The sequence below is a fragment of the Microtus pennsylvanicus genome, chromosome 12 (assembly GCF_037038515.1).
Source record: "Microtus pennsylvanicus isolate mMicPen1 chromosome 12, mMicPen1.hap1, whole genome shotgun sequence".
Classification (NCBI taxonomy): domain Eukaryota; kingdom Metazoa; phylum Chordata; class Mammalia; order Rodentia; family Cricetidae; genus Microtus; species Microtus pennsylvanicus.
In genome coordinates, this window is record NC_134590.1 from 84958976 (window position 1) to 84975581 (window position 16606).

The following is a 16606-nucleotide window of genomic DNA, read 5'->3' on the forward strand; positions in this document are numbered from 1 at the left end:
ACATGCATTTGTATTTACATATGTATTCATAAATATAATGTGCGAGTACATATGATGTTACTTCTATATATGTTTTTAGGGCTGACCTTTTGGTACTAGACAGCAAATTGATGTCCTTTTTCCTGGGGAGGGTCACTTCTGCTCGCAGCATTGCTCAATTGGCTGCAGTTCTTTGTGTAGAGTTAAGGCCCAGTGGGCTTTTCCCTGTCCAGCTTGGCATGTTTGTTGGTCTTCTCTTTATTCAGTCCATGTTTGAAGCCCATGGTTTTTAGCGTAAGACCTTGGCTATGTGCCAAGTCCTGGTTTGCCGAGACTTCAAAAGCCTTGCCTGTGTCACAGTCATTGTTACGTTCTCAGCCCAAACGAGTACCACGGTAGAGTCCAGGATCAAAGATGGAGGGAGCTCCGCAGCAGTTTAAATGCATGTTAAATTGTATTTAAACATGGTGAAGAAAAAAAAGAACCAATTTAAATGCAGGTAGAAGACTAAAGAAGAGATGAAAGTTGAAACTTTACGGAAAAGCAAAGAATAAACCAACATCTAAATCTGGCCTTTGGTTTGAACTTCAGACATAAATGAATATCTAGTCATATATTATCACTGCAAAATATTTCTTTCCATAGTATCTTTTGGAAGAATAGCCACCAACTTTGCATTTTAATGGAGAGCGGTATTTTATTTGAGGCTGTTAAAGATTTTTTTACAAAAGGCTGTAGGATGGTGACAACGGCTAATGCTGAATATTTGCCATGGGAACTTTTATTTTACTGAAACATCAAGATTACAATCAGATGCGTTCTTCCGCTGTTGAAGTAATGAGCAATGGTACATCTGAGGGGAGATTCAAAGTGCATCATTTATCTTATCTTCTTTTCAATTAGGCTGAATAAAGCATAAAGTTGGTTCCAAACTACATCAAAGAAACAGGGTGAGTAAATTTATTACGCCACCAGAGTGCTAATCTTGGCAGATGGTAGAAAAAATATTTTTAGCATGAAATATGCTAAAGCAGTAAATCTGAACAAGGTGGGTCTCATCAACTGACTTCTCCCCTGTGTGAGGTAAAACTCTCGCAGACAACTTAGCCCTCTTCAGAAGTCTCAGTGGGTATGGCTCACTATGACCAATGATCAAAAACAACAGTGATGATCAAACAAAAAACCAGGGGCCATATAGTTGGTTCAGTGGCTAAGAGTACCCGCTACTATCACAGAAGACTTGAGTTTGGTTCCCGGCACCCATGTTGGACAGCTCACAACTGCCTGCAAATTCTGCTCTAGAGCAATCCAACTCCTCTGGCGATGGTGTGCATCTGAATTCATGAGCATGTCACATGAACTCACACACACGGACACACACACACACACACACACACTAAAAATAAAGAAATAGTCTTTTATAAAATAAGGAAACAAACCATGCACCCAAGACTTTACATTAAATGTAAAAAAGAAGAAAAAGAGAAATGTAGCTGGACCATTCTGATGGTTTGCAATTTTTATGTTTGAAATCAGTCCTACCCCAGAATCTTGTCTGCCTTTCATCTGGGAATTTTCCAAGGTAGAAAAAAATATACAGGTCTCTCTTGGATCAGATCAGTTTAGAGCAGAGGTAACCACACACAATCACATGTCATAGAGCACTGTTAGCCGAAACAAGCATCTGAAGAGAGTGTAGTAAAAGGAATCTTTAAAACTGGACTCAGGTAGGGGATGACAGCGTTGTCAGGAAAATGTTTGTCACACAAGGATCTTATTGTCTGCTTTTGTTGTAGTTTCTTTTTGAGACATGATCTTACTATGTAGCCTTGATTGGGCTGGAACTCTCTAAGTAGACCAGTATGGCCTGGAACTCACAGATATCTACATGTGCTTTTCCTCCCAAATGCTGGGATTAAAGGCATGAGCTACCACACTTGGCTCAAGCCTAAGAAACTTTCCAGCACATATGTAAAAATGTAGGTGTGTCAGTACATATCTGTAATTCCACCTCTGATTGAGCAGAGATAGGTGGATTCTAGGGGCTTACTGGCCAGTCAATTGAGGTAAGCAAGTAAACTTTAGGTTTAGTGAGAGACTGTTCCCAAGAACAAGATGGGGAACAATCGAGGATGACACTGAACATCAAACTATTTTCTCCACATGCATGCTCACGTACTCATGCATATACATGTATACACAGACACATGTGCACGCATCTCACACACACACATACACACACACCATGGACTATGACTCAGGATATGTGAATAAGAGCTCTTGGTTTTGTGAGTACATCTAGTTTCTTACTCCACAGTACACAGCTACTAGGACCAAGCAGATAGAACCAGCTGTTCCTTCAGAATAGATAGTATATGATGCTCAAAAATTCTGCTTTCGAAAAGATGAGTTAAAAATGAAGATTAACAAATAACAGAGTGAAAAACATTGATGTGTTGTAGAAATCTGAGAATAGCTGAATTAGATATTTTCTAGTCTGACCATAAACTATACACATTTTAGCCATCTTGGATTTTACTACTGTTCAGATCTTAGAGACCTGATATGTTAAAATGGATCAGAATGGGGGTGAGTCCATGGTCAAGACACAAGAAATTCATGCCCACAACTGCCACTTTCCACATGCCCAACCTTCCACATGACTGAGCTCATTATACAACTTTTCTTGGATTTCAATTAATTATCTACAAAATAAAGACTTGGACTCTAGTGTCACTGCAGAAAAAATAAGTGTGAAGAAGAAGGAATGAATCAGAACCATTAGAACAAGTTGTGTTTGAGTTGGACAACAACAAACAGGACCTGGTGACTCAGGAGTCTAGGCAGTCCTCTTAATTAATCCTGGCAATATATCAAATCATTTGAATTATGCCTTGTTCATTGACTTGAATTAAAAAAATACAAGATCAAGATGCCAAATGTTGAAGAAATGTAGTCTGAACAAATTAGAAGAATTTATCTTGAGTGGTCTCATAATAGATGTAGGAGTTGAAAATTAATTCAAGTTGTAAGGAGCAAAATTCTGACTCTGGCTAGTTTGAGATGCAAGTGATTGATAAGAGGAATCAGTGGAGATGTCAGATAAATCAGTCCTGTAGCTATTTTACAGCGTTCTCCCTTTCCCAAATTTTGTCACCTGACTCTCTACAACACTAGGGCTGGCGTAGCAGAGATATCCACAAATTTTTAATGGTATTATGGGAGGACATTTGTTGCTGTCCGTGGTGCTGACCTTTTTTGATAGTCGGTGCCAGGCTGATTCTCCTGAGTAAGGGTTCCCACGGAATAAAGACCATTTTCCAGGTCACCCAAACAGAACAAGAATGTGAGTTACTTGTGAACAAGATTTTATCATAAAATATTGATAAAGAAGTGTGGGAGGGAGCCGCCGCAGGGAATAAACAAAAAATGTTGATATAATTTTTAAATAATCACAGGTACTACCAATGAAATACTATCAAAATGTGAAACTTGTTCAGGAGAATGTAATGGCTTACCTCCAATGAAACCCACAGAGTCGCTCCCTTATATAAATAAGCACCAAGATTGAGCTGTAGAATAGCCGTCTCGTAAGATAGCCTATGGACTATGTTTTACCAAGCAGCTTTCATGCCCATTAGCTTCATCCTTTTGCTCTTGATGGCTTTTTAAGATCTAGACTAAACAGGACAAACAGAACAATGACTGCACATTGTGTGCCACATATACCATGGGGCTATGGATCCTGCTTGCTTGTGTGGCAGGCAATAAAGTTGATGATCTAGCTAACCATTGGTATCTTTTAGAGCAAAGATATGAAGGAAACTTTTATAGTGTTTTCCAAAGTGCTTACTGAAGAAAGAAGAGGTGGTAGGCTCTTTAGCCCCTTAGTGGGGTTAAATCTTGATCAGTAATGGAGCCTATGAAAGAGAATGTTTGGAGAACCCTATTTTCTGATATTAATATAATCTTTAACAGGACTTCATAGAATTAAGATTGTATGGTAAAATCTTCTAGCAGTGCAAGAGCAGGTGGGGTGAGCAAGAGAGGGAGAAAGAGAGAGACATTGGGTCTCTCCTTTATATTTTTTTCTTACCCTTCCTGTCTTGGAGTTTCCACCCACCAGAGCTACAAGACTATGTGAGGTTGAAGGCTTTAGTCTAGGAGTGTTCGAGCAGTAAGCTGGAGGGACCTTGGGGACATAGAACTGTCACGCCAATCCTGGACTTCATTCCTCCAGATTTTCTTGTCACATAGAAATAAGCACGTATTTTTCATCCGAAGCCACTGCCACTTTTTTTTTCTGTTACTACCAGCTGAACCTAATCCTAATTAATACACTATTCATCAGCATTTGATGAATGCATAGCAAATACTGCCACATGCATACCCAATCAAGAAAAATAATTAAAAAAATAATAAGCCATTGAGCTTCATGAGCTCCTGTGATTTCTACATGAATCCTCAAATATCTCTAACCATTGCTGTTCATCAAAATAAATAAATTAAATAGATTTCACAAAATAATTTATTTACAACATGCTATTTTGAAGGAGCAATTTTCTTTCTCCAAACATTCTCCTCTGTCTGACTCCTGATGTGGGAAATGTGTTTGTGAGCATCACAATAAACTTTGGAAATAGCTGACTGGGACAGGCTTGTAGAGACCACCATCCAAAAATGAGTTAGCCATCCTTGATTTCTAGGTCTCTCCAAAGAGATTGAAGGTTCTGTTTATTGGGGGATGGAGGTGTGCACTCAGAGCTGATTTTTGCACAAAACTTGGTATTTTCATGCAGCATTAAGAATGGCAAGAATCACATTAACTATACCCCTTATGGAAATTGCTGTGACCCTTATTTCCTGCATTTGGACCAATTGTCAATTGTCTTTGAGTGCAAAGGATAGAAGTGATCTCTGTATGCAGACAAGCTGTGTTTCAAAATGGACAGCTAGTTGTGAGCACATTACAGAAAGGGCCAAAGTCCCCTCCAAAGGCCCCTTGCTTCCCTCCTCTTATTGCCTAGAAAATGCCAAGAAAGTTTAAAATTAATGGCAACCAATTGAAAAAGAAAAGGAAATCAAAGAGACATTTATTCCCTGAGAAATGGTCCCATTTTTTTTTCACCTATCCATATGGGTACGGACAGTTTTTATCAGTGAAGGGAATGGAGAAGAGAAAAACCATATGTATGGTAAGATCATATTTCTAAGCCCCAGCAAAATATTTTCTTATTATTTTAAATATAGAAATACAATACAGGAAGAACCGTATGTTGTCACAAATTCTGTTAGCATTGTTAACTTTTTATTTATGAACAAAATCAGATTTAAAAAAATATATGCATGGCTATATTTTCTGCACCACAATAATAAGAACCAAATAGTCACTTGTAATATTGTGAGTACTTAATTCCACTGTGTCCAGAAACCTGGCCATGGTCAACAACCTAAGGATTGTTGCCACAGGGACAAAGAGGGGTGAGAGCATTGATGTGCTCAGAAGGTCCCTTTCTGAACACAAACTGAAAAGAAAAGTTAACTTGGGCTTTTGTCCTCACTCAGACCCTTCGTTAATCAGAAGATACTACTCTCAAACCTATCTTTAATTTGGGGCAAGATTTGATATAGAGGAATTGAAAGCGAATCCCTAGATGACTGAAGTTAGCGATAATCCCACCGTCAGAAAGACAAGGATACCCATTTATCCTACTAATGGGCACTGTTATAACTATCTTTATTTGCATAGGTGAGAAAAGCAAATATTATTAGCATGGCAATGTCACTAACTGAGCAATTTGATCCAAGACAACTCCAAGAGAAGAGATAAAATAAAACAAAACCTCTGCATTTTATAACATTTAGGAGAATATTTTTTTTTCTCTCTGGCAAGAAACACAGAAACGTTGTGAGGATAAGAGGCAGAGGTGAGCAGAGTAGGTCTGTGGCATACTGTTCACGTTCAACAGGATAGAAGCTATGGTGTTGCCTTCTGTGCTGAAGGCTGACAGTCTGCTCCAAGGAAGCGGTTTCATCGTGTCTGGTTATCTCTCATCCACTCAACTTTATGCTGTCAGGTGTAAAATTAATTTCATTTAGAATCTCTAAAGATGAACAGAGGGAAGCACAGACTTAATAAAATAGATCAGAAGTGGCTGTTCTAGTTCCTTTTGCTCCCGCTTTTCCTACTCTTTAAAGAAAAATGGGAACACTGATGACCAATGTGTGAAGATGGCAGAACATCCTGCCACCTCCACCATCAGAGCTATTGCAAAACGCTGTGCCTGGAAATGTGCATATAGGAAAGCGTGAACACTCCCATAATTAAGACTCCATTTACAACCCCAGGCTTGTTATACTATACCACCCATTTAACTTTATTGTGATTGATCTCTGTCAACTTTAACTATACTCACAAGGAAGTCAATAAATAAAGATCAATAGTTTTTTATTTCTCCAGCATTTTTTATTAGAAATAATAGATGGGCTAAATAACACCAGCAACAGCAGTAACACAGAGGCCGCTTGGTGTTTTCCCTGGTAAAACACTGTATTAAGACAAATCAGATTTAAGCCAGTGAATGGGCTTGCTTCATCATCTGATCTTCCATTAGGCTGCCGTTGGCATTCTGAAATGGAAACATGGAAACAAGCAGGGCACGTATATATTTGTCGCTTCTGAGATAAATTTTCTGTGTGATGTGCCTAGTGAACCTCTCACTCTCTAACACTGCTAGCTTTTGCGTCCCTAGTTTAATGCATTAACTATCTACAAAGACTGAATGGCACTCTGGGGATGAAGAATGTTAACATTAAGATGGACTGAAGGCGTAAGTCACAAACAATGCCAATTTAGGATTATGATTAATAGGGTGATATTTATTTAAAGGGGAAAAAACTTACAGATCACTTTCAGCCCTCTGCGTAACCAGGAAGGAAGTCAAGTCACCGGCGGAGCAGGAAGTGAAGAGCGAGAGGAGAGGGAAGTGGCTGCTTTTTTAAAGGGAGAGAGACCACGCCCCAAGGGGCTGGTATCTCAGCGGCGATAGGCTGGAGGAGTGGGAGGACCTCCCGTAACACCTCCCCCTTTTGTTTAAATAAGAGAGTTCTAAACCTACTATGAAATTATATACAATAAGTACAAATATCCTATTCTAACTAGCTTAGGTCTTGTATAATAAATAACTTGGCCAAGTCATGAGAGAAAAGTAACTACATTTATATAGTCTTCAACCCCATCAAAGATCTGAGAAGGGAAATAATGTTACCTGGTTAATTAGGAAGTTCAATAAAACAACTTCCAAAACATGCAACAAATCACAGAGACAACTAGCTACCTAGGCAATCACCCAAAGTCACATTAGCAGTGTTGAAGCAACCAACTTTGGCTAAGGCCTAACATAACTGACACACCATTTTCAAAGGCAAGCAACTTTTCAAAACTATCTTACCCTGTCTTGGCAGGATAAGACAGTCCTGTTTTATCCATTGATGCATGCTCTGTATCTTTGTCGGTGGTTGAGGTACGGGCATTTCTTTGCCCAAAGGCCAGTTCTGCCAAAAGGAAAGGCTCCAGGTGGAGTGTCTTTGGTGCTCAACATTCTCTCGGGAATAGAGTGGTGTTGCCAGGAGCAATTGTGTCTCACTACCACAAAACTCTGAGTTAGATTAAAGGCCATTTTCTACAGCTCTTTGAAGAAGTTGAAGATTATCTATCTATACTGAGTATAATCTTTATATATCTAAAGAATCTGATTAGTCTAATTATAAATGACAAACTTAGATGACTATTAGTCTATATAATTCTCAATATCTATCTAACTTAAAGATTAAGACAATAAACAACTGTGAAACAAATGAGGACAATGACCTCCAAATATAAACAATGTACAAATATACATTGCAGTAGGTAAATATATATCAATACACAAACATTATATAAGTATCTTAATCAGAGGTATAAATGTACACAGCAATATGGTAAATATATACAATACAATATATGTCAATACATAAAAAATGTTTTAAACAAGGTAGAAACATGCATGCATACAATAGTCAATATAATTTAACTTTGTATCAATATACAAGAATCTATACCAATATATTTGTCTAAAAACAGTTACTCACAATTACAAATCTATTATCCCATCATCCCTCTTTTTTTTTTTTCAAAATGATCCCTGAGCTTATAAAATTCCTCCCCCAACCCTCAATCGTATACTAATTATAATCAACCCCTAAATGATGTCCCTAAACCCAAGGGCAAACTTTACTGGGAGAGGGGACGTCGTCCTCTAGAATTACTTCCAGCTGTCATGGGGGCGACGTTCTTTCTGGGGGATCCTGTGAAAGTAAAATGATGGTTAAATTTCAAGATCAATGTCTTTTAAAATTGCCAATAGTCTCTGAGTATTTTGTGCAGGTCTGGCCAAAATGTTGTATAAGATGTGCACCATTTCAGCTAACCAAGTTGGAACTGTCTTGTGCAGCTGGTACCCAAAACAGGTCTTGTAGTAGCGCTATCAGTATCATGACGTCATATCAACCAGGTGGAGTTGTTGTTATGGGGCCCCATCTTCTTCCTGGAAACTTCAAATGTCACTTCAGGAAAAACTCATTGTTCATTATGAAAAACTTAAGCATTAATCATATAGACATATATATATATATATATTCAATGAAAGACATGATAGATATATTCAATGAAAAGTATGATAGATATGAAGAAAAGCAAAGATGTTTTCTAAACTCATATTTCTTTCTGTCCCACATCATGGCTCTTGACATGAGACAGAAACTCCAGAAACTCTGGGTTTTTCTCTTACTAACAGGCTTGGAATTGGAGAGGGACTGAGCCAGAGTCCAACTTCAAAACCAGCTTTATAAATTTAGAAATATGGTTTAATATTACTTACACAACCCATTCAGTTTTCTTGATATTTCCTATCGGGCAGGTATTTTTCCATCTGTCAGTATCCAAACATCCAGGGTCCCTTGAATTTCTCAAAGATGAGTGTTTTCCTGTGGAGATAAGAACAGAACCCTGCCCCCATTCTATATGTTTTTCTTACCACCTGTATGAATATCATCATTGTGGATAAGTTGTCATTTCTCCTTTCCAAGAGGTTTCTCCTCTTCAAATCGAAACTTTATTAATTTTGATGGTATCCACAATTTTTCTTCTCCTGTGGAAACAAGAGCAAAACCCCTTCCCCAACGTAGCACATCTCCTGGCTTCCACTGAGAGGTCAGCACATCTTTGAAATAAATCGGTTGATTTAGTTCAGCAGACTTTTCCATTATCCAATGTCTTTCTGCTGCTGTCGTTCCTTTCTCATTAGCGTTAAGAAAATTCAAGGTTAATAAAGCATTATGTAATCTATTTCTGGGGGTATTTTCGGTCCCTTTCTGTTTGTTCAGCATATCCTTTATAGTACGATTTGATCTTTCTATAACTGCCTGACCTGTAGGATTATTTGGTATACCTGTAATGTGTTTTATATTATAATAATCAAAAAAGCGTTTCATTTTCTTAGATACATATGCTGGACCATTGTCTGTCTTTATTTGTGCAGGTATACCCATGATGGCCATAACTTCCAATAAATGTGTGATTACTGAATCAGCCTTTTCTGAGCTCAGGGCAGTAGCCCATTGAAAACCTGAATACGTGTCTATGGTGTGGTGTACATATTTTAATTTACCAAATTCCATAAAGTGGAACACATCCATCTGCCAGATTTCATTTCTCTTAGTACCCTTTGGGTTACTCCCTGCAGGCAACGGTGTTTGATTATAGAAAGAACAAGTAGGACATCTCTTTATAATGTCCTTAGCTTGTTGCCAAGTAATGGAAAATTCTTTCTTTAGGCCTTTACTATTGACATGATGCTTTTTATGAAATTCTGAGGCCTGCAACACACTTCCAATCAATAATTGATCAATCTCAGCATTGCCTTGGGCTAGAGGACCAGGCAGACCTGTATGGGAACGGATGTGTGTTATGTACATCGGACAAAGCCTGTTCCTGATTATGTCTTGTACCTGGATAAACAATGAAGTCAACTTTGTGTCATCTGGTATAAATTCAGCGGTTTCAATATGCAAGATAACTCTTTCTGCATATTGTGAATCTGTAACTATATTAAGAGGTTCTTTAAAATCCCTTAGCACCATAAGAATGGCATATAATTCTGCCTTCTGGACAGAATTATAAGGGCTTTGTTCCACCTTACTCAATTCATCTGACTTGTAACCTGCTTTCCCTGATTTATTTGCATCAGTATAGAACGTACGGGCTCCAGTTATTGGAGCATCACGTACAATTCTAGGAAGAATCCAAGAAGTTCTTTTTATGAGGTTAAGTCTACCACTTTTGGGATAGTTGCTATTAATTTCTCCCAAAAAATTAGCACAAGCTCTTTGCCACGGTTCATTATCTTCCCATAACTTTTTTATTTCTTCAGTAGTAAAAGGCACTATAATTTCTGCTGGGTCTATACCTGCTAGTTGACGAAGTCTCAGCTTACCTTTTATAATTAATTCAGAGACTTTTTCCACATAAGTTTTTAATTTTTTACTTGGTTTATTAGGTATAAATATCCACTCTAAAATAATATCTTCCCTCTGCATTAGAATCCCTGTAGGAGAAATTCTGGAAGGCAATATGACTAGGATGCAGCTAAGATTTGGGTTCACCCTATCCACATGTGCCTCCTGTAATTTTTCCTCAATCATTGTCAGTTCCTTTTCTGCTTCAGCTGTCAGTTCTCTTGGACTATTCAAATCTTTATCACCATCTAAGGTTTTGTTTAAATGAACTATTAGATCAGGTGTTATCCCAACAGCTGGTCGTAGACTGGAAATGTCTCCTAACAATCTTTTGAAGTCATTAAGAGTCTTTAAGCGGTCTCTCCTAATTTGTGCCTTTTGCGTTTTAATTTTCTCTAACCCTATTCTGTAACCTAGGTAATTAATAGAGTTTCCTCTTTGAATCTTTTCAGGGGCAATTTGTAATCCCCACCTAGGCAAGACTTTCTTTACTTCTTCAAACATCCTTTCTAAAGTATCTTTATTTGAATCAGATAACAAGATGTCATCCATGTAATGATAAATAATGGACTTGGGGAATTGTTTACGAATTATTTCCAATGGCTTACTTACAAAATATTGGCACAGTGTAGGACTATTGAGCATACCCTGTGGGAGGACAGTCCATTGATATCTCCTATTGGGCTGAGAATTATTATAAGTAGGCACTGTAAAGGCAAATTTTTCTCTATCCTTTTCTTGTAACGGTATAGTGAAAAAACAATCTTTCAAATCAATAACTATAAGAGGCCATCCTTTTGGTAACAGAGAAGGCAAAGGAATTCCAGATTGTAGTGAGCCCATAGGTTGAATTACTTTGTTGACAGCTCTTAGATCTGTCACCATTCTCCATTTACCAGATTTCTTTTTTACAACAAACACAGGAGAATTCCAAGGGCTGGTTGATTCTTCAATGTGGTGAGCATCTAGTTGCTCCTGCACCAGCTGTTCCAATGCCTGTAGTTTATCTTCAGCTAGAGGCCACTGTTTGATCCATATTGGCTTCTCAGTTAGCCATTTTAAAGGTAAGGCTGTTGGTACCTCTAAAGGTTTGGTATTTGCTGTATGTTCTCGTACAGCCTGAATGGCTAGTGACCTTTTTCCATAATACCTCATCATATACTTCCCAGAATTATGAGTCCCTGGAACTACAGGAATGTTAATCTGGGTATTCCATTGCTGTAGCAGGTCACGGCCCCATAAATTTATGGCAATATTGGCTATATATGGCCTTAGTCTTCCTATTTGCCCTTCGGGCCCTATGCATTCAACCCATCTTGTGCTTTGTTTTACACGAGATAGGGTTCCAATTCCCAGGAACTGAACATCTACCTCTTGAAGAGGCCAATTCGGATGCCAAGATTCTGGGGTAATGATACTTACATCCGCACCTGTGTCTAATAAGCCTTCAATAAAAGTGCCATTTATACAGACTCTTAGCTTTGGTCTTTGATCATTAATAGAAGTCTGCCAAAATATACGTTTACTCTGTCCAACTGGGTTTTTTGACTCATCCTCCACATGGATTTCATCATTTAGACCAGTATTACTTTTTACAGCAGAAATTGGAGCTTTTAATTTTCTTGGTGAGGCACGTTCTCCACTGTGACTGGGAATGACTGGGCCACTGTTGGCTTGGGGGCCTGCGAGAGGCCCCTCAAGGAGTTTCCCGACGGTATCGGGTTGCCTTGTTTGTCTGTTGTTGACCTGCATTCATTGGACCAATGTCGGCCTTTACCGCATCTCCTACATATACCTGAAGGCCTAGGTCTCCTATCTTTGTCATTCCCAGAGGAGATAATATTCCTAGAAATTCTGTGCCTGCAATCCCTTTTCAGATGTCCTAATTTACCACAATTAAAACACCTGGCAGTTTGATGTCTCCTCATTGCTGTGGAAATCGCTTCTCCTACCCAAGATTCATCGTTATAGCTAAACGTCTCAACATTCATCGTATGCTGAATCCATTCATCCATAGGTGCTGATCTAGACTTTAAAGGCCCAATTATCTTTTTGCATTCTATGTTTGCATTCTCAAAAGCTAGAGATTCAAGAAGTATTCGTCTAGCTTCTGGGTCTGTTACCCCTATGTCCAGAGCCTTAATTAATCTTTGCAAAAAGTCAATAAAGGGTTCTCTCTGTCCCTGCCTAATTCTGGTATATGATTCAACCCTTTTTGCTGGATCTTGTATCCTATTCCAAGCATTTAAAGCTGCTTGGTGACATAGACACAGTACTTCATCATCATAAAGAGCTTGGACCTGTGGATCAGCATATTCTCCTGCACCAAGAATTTGATCTTGGGAAACCTCAATACCTTTTGCTCTTCCTTGCTGTTCCATATGTTTGGATTCTTCTCTGAAATAAATTCCAAACATCAAGGAAGGTCCATTATCTAAAACTGCAGACACTAACTGATGGAAATCATGGGGGGTAGCTCTAGCATTAGAAGCCCAAGTCCTTATCATTTCCTTTACGTATGCAGAGTGCAAGCCAAAATTAACAATAGCTTGCTTAATTTCTTTTAGATCATTCATTGCTATTGGCGTCCATCTAGCTTCTCTGACTCCCTTTGAGCCTTTAGAAGTTGACGCTTTGTCAGAATTAAGTATAGGGTATGCTGCTAAAACCTTTGGTAAGTCAGTTCTAATAGCTGGTGTTGGCATTGTATTCTGTCCTTGTGCCTTATTACTCTGTTCACCAGCTCCAATCATTTCTTCAATCATTTCAAGTCTTTTTATTATTGTCTCTTTTGAATCCTTAATCTCCTGACCTGCATGAGTTTCTAGTAAAGATTGTATGGTTCTTAGGAGTGCCATGATCTTCCTAAATGATAGAATATGCAAAAAAAATACTGAAACCTAGTAACCAGTAAATTAAGTTATCCCCATAGTCATATAAACCTTGCATGATATAACCCATTGTATTGGTAACCAGAACAGTAAAATTCGCGTTGGAAACGAGAACTGCCATATTACCTATTATCCAGCAGGTGGCGCTGTTGCCAAGTCTCGACGAAAACACGGTCCTGTTTCAGAGTCCGCCTAGTATTTGTTAAAAACTGGAAAATGTAAGTTGCTCAACAAAGTAAATGTAATTAAATCAATTCCAGAGATGGAACCAGAAACCAGAATCCAGGGGTAGGGAAGAGCAACCTGGAAGCCGCTTATGCCTCCACGTGACAGAGTCACCCTGAGGGGTTGCAGCTTTCAGCAACCACGTGCTCTGGTTCGCGCCACTTAAGAGCTGTGCTTGCAAGGGAGATTTGAAAACGACTCAGAAAAGAGCAAATCACGCGGGCAGAGACTTCGCGGGCCTGTGGAGTTTAAATCCACAGGCAGCGGCTGAGGAAGCAACTGCTCCCGCCAAGCTGAACAAGCGCTCGCCAAGCCGAACTTGCGGCCGCCAAGCCGAACTTCCGGCCGCCAAGCCGAACTCGCGGCTGCGAGCCGGGAGAGGTTCTAAAACCAAACGTTGGGCGCCAAATGAAGGCGTAAGTCACAAACAATGCCAATTTAGGATTATGATTAATAGGGTGATATTTATTTAAAGGGGAAAAAACTTACAGATCACTTTCAGCCCTCTGCGTAACCAGGAAGGAAGTCAAGTCACCGGCGGAGCAGGAAGTGAAGAGCGAGAGGAGAGGGAAGTGGCTGCTTTTTTAAAGGGAGAGAGACCACGCCCCAAGGGGCTGGTATCTCAGCGGCGATAGGCTGGAGGAGTGGGAGGACCTCCCGTAACAATGGACCAATGAAGAACTCCTTCTTCAAAAGGGGAAGGATGAGTCTCAGCATGCTCTGTGGTGATTAAAAGATGTGATTGCTGAGAATTAGGGAAGATATGGCTGTGCATGGAGGCCCCATGGACCAGAGACATAGTGGGCTGAAGAGGGCCCTAACGAACCAGTCATTCTCATTAAGTTGCCCAACTGCAAGGAAATACGAGGTTGAGGTGAGGTAGTGAGGACAAGTGACCATGAGGAAACATTAGGCTTGCCTGGGAAATGATACGGGAATGTACCATAAATGAGCTAACATTTAATACGGGATGACTTGAAAAGAATTGAAAACTAACATCTACAAGTGTGAGCAGCTATTGAAGGTCAGTTACCCTGGAGAGTGTCAGTGCTTACCTTTGGACAAACAGTGTGTGCTACCACTGACAACTTGCCTCACAGGAGAATGTTGACTTTATGGTACTTGTGGCTGTAATGAATAGGAGCAGCCTTCAGCCTTCAGCCTGGCTCTTACTGGTCAGAGCTTCTTTGGAGACTGTTTTCACCCAGATAATGATCAGGTCTCCCTCCTCTTAACCATATCTCCAATCTCAAAAGAAAAGAATGGGAAACAAATGGGAGGACATCGATATCTGTATTTCAAATAGCACACTTTCTAAAGTCAGCATGGCATTTGACCCAATCTTGTGTGTATGGCCATCCTGATGGCCAGTAGTGTCCCATTTGAGGCTATCCCAAATACAGCAACTTCATTTCAAAGTAATACTATCTGTGGTTTCCTGAGTTTTAAAAAGGGAATTACCATATACTTAGTGACTTTGTTCAGAAACATTATTTTTTTAATTCTTCTTCTGTTGCCTTCCTTACATGTCCTGAGTAAATTATGATCTCTATTTCATTGGTCATTTCATTCAATTTAATCTAAAAATTAGGTGTCTATTTAAAAAATCTTAATGGAAAAGCAGAAGATATTATTGTGCAGCATGAAGAACAGCCACATTTCTAAAGAACCTCACCTAACACAAGATGTTGCACAAAAGTGCAAATATAGAGAAATAATAAAACATGATGACTGAAGAAATGCCCAGAACATTGAATCAGGGGTCTTAGGGAGACTGAAGGAGAACACAGAGCATAAAGAACATGGATAAACTCGGTAGAAGTAAGAGGCAGCAGTGAAGAAGAAGAACAGAACGCAGAGGTAGAAGAAAAGTCTTGTGCAAAGTGTGAGTGAATGACAAGATTAAAGACCTCAATATCAATCCGAACACAGTGAACCTGATAGAAGAGAAAGTGGGAAGTACTCTACAACACAGGGGCACAGGAGACCACTTCCGATGTATAACCCCAGCAGCACAGACACTAAGGGCCTCATTGAATAAATGGTACCTCGTGAAACTGAGAAGCTTCTGTAAAGCAAAGGACACTGTCACTAAGACAAAAAGGCAACCCACTTACTGGGAGAAGATTTTCACCAACCCCGCAACTGACAAAGGTCTGATCTCCAAAATATATAAAGAACTCAAGAAACTAGACCGTAAAAGTCTAATCAACCCAATTATAAAATGGGGCACTGAGCTGAACAAAGAATTCTCAACAGAAGAAGTTCAAAGGGCCAAAAGACACTTAAGGTCATGCTCAACTTCCTTAGCGATCAGGGAAATGCAAATCAAGACAACTTTAAGATACCATCTTACACCTGTCAGAATGGCTAAAATCAAAACCACCAATGATAGCCTTTGCTGGAGAGGTTGTGGAGAAAAAGGTACACTCATCCATTGCTGGTGGGAATGCAAACTTGTGCAACCACTTTGGAAAGCAGTGTGGCAGTTTCTCAGGAAATTCGGAATCAACCTACCCCTGGACCCAGCAATACCACTCTTGGGAATATACTCAAGACATGCCCTATCATACAACAAAAGTATATGCTCAACTATGTTCATAGCAGCATTGTTTGTAATAGCCAGAACCTGGAAACAACCTAGATGCCCTTCAATGGAAGAATGGATGAAGAAAGTATGGAATATATACATATTAGAGTACTACTCAGCAGTAAAAAACAAGGACTTCTTGAATTTTGCATGCAAATGGACGGAAATAGAAAACACTATCCTGAGTGAGGTAAGCTAGACCCAAAAAGAGGAACATGGGATGTACTCACTCATATTTGGTTTCTAGCCATAAATAAAGGACATTGAGCCTATAATTCGTGATCCTAGAGAAGCTAAATAAGAAGGAGAACCCAAAGAAAAACATATAGGCATCCTCCTGAATATTAACCTTCGTTGGGCAAAGAAA